Source organism: Capsicum annuum, chromosome 8, assembly GCF_002878395.1.
Source record: "Capsicum annuum cultivar UCD-10X-F1 chromosome 8, UCD10Xv1.1, whole genome shotgun sequence".
Lineage (NCBI taxonomy): Eukaryota > Viridiplantae > Streptophyta > Magnoliopsida > Solanales > Solanaceae > Capsicum > Capsicum annuum.
Genome location: NC_061118.1, coordinates 77,105,424 through 77,111,539, shown reverse-complemented (window position 1 = coordinate 77,111,539; position 6,116 = coordinate 77,105,424).

The window sequence follows — 6,116 nt, the reverse complement described above, 5'->3', positions numbered from 1 at the left end:
AACGATCAACCCTCAATCAGAGACTTATGCATATTACTTGAAAAGCAAGCTAGAGCTGAACAATGGTACCTAAATATTGAAATAGTAAATTAAAGTGCTAACCTTGAATACACTTCTTTCTATTATTTCTTCAAGACATTAAATCACTATTTATTTTCCTGCATCTGATGTAAGCGATCCATCAAGATACCTACTAACATAGAAATAACAAGTCCTAGTAAGATGTAAAGCGACAAATCAATATACAATTTCTAAAAATACATAGAAAAATATACTACCCTGTAAGTTAGTAGCAACTCAATATCAATGTTAATATGGAAAACCAACATGTTGCATATCTCCCAAAGAATGGATCATACAAAATAAAAGTTTTAGGCTACTTTTGCATTAATTGTCATTACTGATTATTCATGGTTGTGCCAACTTACAACATATTTGGCCTTACTTTATCATCTGATTCTTCACTTGTGGCATGTTAATAATCCTCATCTACCAATATTAGTTGGGTAAGGTTTTTGTCAATTTGAGTGACCCCATAGTATAGTAATGTCATGGCATCGCTTGATTTTTACAACCTATAAAAATATTATTTAAATAACGTTTGATCGTAAATAAATTTTCTGGGTCAGAATTTGTAGCCTCATTTTTCTCATCAGTGATTTGCAATATAGATTTTGCTTGTGTGTTAAAATCCAACACTTAACATTCACCATATAGCATCTAAGATTGGGGAGGGCAACATTCACTTCATATATACCCCTACTTTTATTACTTTCAATTAAAGTGTGCCTCATTCTTGTAGTAAACCGAACTGATCTACTTATATAAGAGGCAAAAAAATAAACTAGATCAAGAGATTGAATGTGACACACACCTCAAAAGTAGATCAGTCCAAATAGATGAAAGTAAAAAGAAGTCAAATTACGAAAATATTATAGTTCACCGTTACAATATAATCCAAGATTAGTTCATGAATTATCTTATTATCGTCTTTACTATTAATACTTTATACTACCAACAGAGGACGATTCATAATTTCATGACTGAATTACAATTGATAATCACTTTTCTCCTCTCAAATTGTGAATGATTGGATCAGTATATATATATATATATATATATATATATATATGTTGTAGAACACTTGTAAAAGAGAAATTATTACAAAAAATAGTTTCTTTCGGTATATTATCAAACACCCTCAATGCATCAATGTGAAAATTGGATATTCTTGTCATATAATGTAAAATCCAACACGAAGTTATCCAAAGGAACAAAGAAACTATCAGATACTCACTAACAAATCCTAATAGCAAAAACTAGATGCAATAAGAAAAATAATTAGAGAGAAAAACTCAGCAGGGACGGATAGAACAAAGCAGACACCAGAGATATTTCAAAACTGAAATTGAAAAATTTGAAATTCCAAGAAATAGGTGCATGCATGTGCAAAATTTGTCGATATACCTAGAAAGATGAGAAAATAATATTTAAATAGAACTCAAAGGAACGCAAATCGAGTCAGAGTGATTCTCAACTTCAATGCACTTTTCGGATGGGATTCGTTTGGTTTTATTGGTTTTTCCTCTTTTTGGCATTCTTAGATGTGTTTAGGGGTTTATTGTGGCGATGTAGACATGGTTTCTTTGATAATTGATGGATGGGTTGCTTCCTCCTACAACAGCACCAAAAAAAATCCTTAATTTGTTCGCCAACAAATAGTGATGAAAAAAGTAAATGTCGAAGTAGCAAAGCTTACCACTTGAAAGTGTGAAGACCAAAATGAAAAAGAAGCATAAGCAAGAAACCAAGACTTTACGTATACTTAGGTATGATTGTACAAGTGTTATCCAGATTATAGAACACAAATTAAAAAATGTGTATTTTTTGATAGTTCTATTAGGAAATTACATGGTATAGCCTCAATAGTGGGTGGCTTTGGATTTTTGATCCTAATAAGAAAAGTCTTTAAAGACTAGCCTTCCTTCCTTTTAAAGTATAGTACAAGTACAATTTTGTCCCTCAACACCTCAAATATTTTTTAACTTTCCACACTCATTTGTCTCTCATTTCTATTTTCATTTTTTTATTTTTTCTTTAATTTTATTTTCATATTTTAATTCATTTGTCTCAACCTTTATTTTTTCCCTTTTTTTTTCTCAAACATTATCTATTTCTTCATTTCTTTTTTCTTTTTTTATTCATTTGTCTCAACCTTTATTTTTTTTTATTTTTTATTTTTATCATTCCTCTTTTTTTTATTTTTCTCAAACTATATTATTTTTTCCTCTCATTTTTGTTTTTTTTAATTTTTTTATTTCTTCACTTTTTTCTTAATCTTTACTTTTTTTCTTGTCCTTTTTTTCTCAATCTCTTTTTATTATTTCTCTATTTTGTTTGATCTCATTTTTTTTCTTAACTTCTATTATATTTTGCTAATAAATAAAAAATAGATAATCCGCAAAGGGATTTTTTTTTTTTAACATCAAAGCAAATTTAAGGGCATGAATTGTTGTTAAGAAGTCCTTTGAGATAAGTTTTGTCTCTAAGGCACAATGTGGTAGTGTCAAGTCTTGCTTGTGGAGCATAACTTGTTGTTTGAAAATCCTTGAGTTAGGTCTTGCTTCTAAGGCAAGAGTTATAAAACATCTCATAAATAAAAAAAATAATGTGGTAGTGTCAACAATTGTTCATTGGGCGTAACTTGTTCTTTTAGGAGGTTCTTGGGCTAAGTTTTGTCTTAGAGGCAAGACTAATAGAGCATCGCATAAATCAAGACACAATATGATAGTATCAACTCTTGTCCATGGAGCGTAACTTGCCGGCTAAGTCTTGCCTCTAGGGCAAGAGTTATAGAATATCTCATAAATGAAGACACAATATGGTAGTGTCAACTCTTGCCCATGGGGCATAACTTCTTGTTTGAAAGTCCTTGGACTAATTCGAGCCTCTAAGGCAAGAGTTATAGAGCACCTGACAAATCAAGACATACTGTGGTAGTGTCAACTCTTATTTATGGGGAAGAACTTCTTGTTTAAAAGTCCTTGATTTATAAAACATCTCATAAATCAAGACACAATGTGATAGTGTCAAATCTTGTCTGTGGAGTATTGTTGTTTAAAAATCCTTGGGCTAAGTCTTGCATCTAAAGCAAGAGTTATAGAATATCTCATAAATCAAAACATAATGTGATAGTGTCAGTTACCCATGGGGCGCAGCTTGTTATTTGAAAATTCTTGGGTTAGGTCTTGCCTCTAAGGCAAGAGTTATAGAATATCTCATAAATCAAAACACAATGTGGTAATGTTAACTCTTTCCCATGGGGTACAACTGATTACTTGAAAGTCCTTGGTCTAAGTGTTGTTTCTAAAGGAAGAGTTATAAGACATCTCATAAATCAATACACAATGTGGGGGTGTCAACTCTTGCCCATGAGGCATAACTTGTTGTTTGATGGTCCTTAGGCTGAGTCTTACCTTAAGACAAGAGTTCAGAGTATTTCATAAATAAAAAACACAATGTGTTAGTGTTGACTCTTGCCCAATATACATAATTGTTTGAAAATTCTTGGGATAAGTCGTGCCTCTAATGCGAGAGTTGTAGAACATCTCATAAATAAAGATATAACGTGCTAGTGTCAACTCTTGCCCGTGAGACATAATTTGTTATTTAAAAGTCCTTAAGCTAAGTCTTGCCTCTAAGGCAAGAGTTATAGAACATCTCACAAATGAAGACAGAACTTAGTAGTGTCAAGTTTTGCCTATGGGGCATAATTTGTAGTGTGAAAGTCCTTGAGCTAAGTCTTGCTTCTAAGAGAATAGTTTTAGAACATCTCATAAATGAAAATATAACGTAGTAGAGACAACTCCGTGGTAGTGTCAAGTCTTGCCTGTGGGGCATAATTTGTAGTTTGAAAATCCTTGAGTTAAGTCTTGCTTCTAAGACAATAGTTTTAGAACATCCCATAAATGAAAACATAACATAATAGAGTTAACTCTTGACATAATTTGTAGTTTGATAATCCTTGAGCTAAATCTTGCTTCTAAGGCATGAAAACATAACGTGGTTGAGTCAACTCTTGCTCGTGGGACATAATTTGTTGTTTGAAAGTCCTTGAGCTAAGTCTTGACTCTAAGGTAAGAGGTATAGAACATCTCATAAATCAAAACACTATGTGGTAGTGTCAACTCTTGCCCATGAAACATAACTTGTTGTTTGAAAGTCGTAAGTCTTGCCTCTATAATGTGGTAGTGTCAACTCTTACCCATAAAACATAGCTTGTTGTTTCAAATTCATAAGTCTTGTCTTTATAACGTGATAGTGTCAACTCTTGCTCATGGGATGTAACTTGATTGGAAGAAATCGAAGAAAAGAACAAAAATAATTAAAATAGCGGAAAAAGAAGAAAATGAAGAAACATATTTAAAAAAATAAAAATCAAAAAAAATGTAGAAGTTGAGAGAGAACGGAAAAAAAGGTTGATAAAATAATTTTAAAAAAAAAAAGATAAAATAAAAATAAAGGCCAAAAAAAATTAAAAAGAAAATAAAAATAAAAAAAATAAAAAAAGTTTTTTTAATAAAAGTAGACATTGAGAGGAGTAAAGGAAAAAAAAAGGGGTGGAAAAAAATTAAAAAAAAAAAAATCAAAGTAAAATAAAAAAGAAAAAAATTGAGAAGAAAAAAGAAAAAAAGTAAGGGTTGAAGAAAATCAAAAATAAAAAGAGAAAATCAAAAATAAAAATAAAATTAAAAAGAGAGAAAAATAAAAATTGAAAGATGAATAAGTATGAAATTGTTATTGTTATTGTAATTTATCTGAAAATATATCACTTAATAGTTGAAGACTATTTTTTAAAAAAAAAATTATTTGGGGTCAAAACTTGAAAGTCACCTTATTTATTTTGAGATTATTCTTGTAGTTTCCCCAATTTTACCATTCATAGTACTTCTGTCCTTATTAATTAATAGAAATAAGAGTTTTATGGAACGGAGGAGAATTATAAGAACGGAAAGGTGTATTAAAATTCTAGTCATATAACTCTCGTACCAATTCTATAATAGGGGTGTATTAAAAAAAAATAAAAACATGCATTACTTTCAAGTACCACTGATACCTCGTATGATATATTATTTTTAGCCGATGTATAATTAATGCAAACATTAGTTAGATACTCAAGTGTATTGAAATATATATTATTAATATCTCAAAATTCATACTAGTAAAGCAATGAAATATATATTACTAATATCTCAAAATTCATATACCACTGATACCTTGTGATATATTATTTTTAGCCTATGTATAATTAATGCAAACATTAGTTAGATACTCTAGTGTATTGAAATATATATTACTAATATCTCAAAATTCATACTAGTAAAGCAATGAAATATATATTACTAATAGGGGTGTACATAGGTCAGGTTGGTTCGGTTTTTCATTAAAATATATCCAAACCAACAATGTTGGTTTTCTAAATCTATAAACCAAATCAAACCAATATACAATCGATTTTTATATTTTGGTTTTAATTTTTTTCGATTTTTTCAGTTTTTCAGTTTTTCCGGTTTTTTCTCGATTTTTTTACAATTATTATGTGATTGAAGAAAAAATTAAATGTTTTCACTAAAAAAATTAAAAAAAAAAAAAAAAAATGGTCATAGAGTAGTTCCAATTAAAATTAAGTTGGCAAATTACTAATACGTTTAAACTACTATCTCTCAAAGTAATATTATGTGGATACTGAGTGGTTCAATTTGTAAGTCACTAGTCACAATAGCTTGTCTGAAAGTTTCTTTCACATAAAATGTGAGCATAAAGAAGAATGAAGAATTGGAGACAACTTATTAAAAATTTAACTCCATAAAATAATTAACTATAACATAATTCCACAAGAAAAAAAAGAAAGAAGAGAAACAAACCTAAATCAAAACTTGACGAATGAGGAGAATGAGAAAAGTAAGATGAAAGTAAGATGAGGAAATAACGAGAACTCTCTGAAAACTTGAAAAGTAAAATGTAAAGTGAAGCAATTGAAGGGTTATAGTTTTTTATATTAATATTGGATTTTGTATTAATCTGTTACAAATGGATAAATATTAGGGAAAAGGACA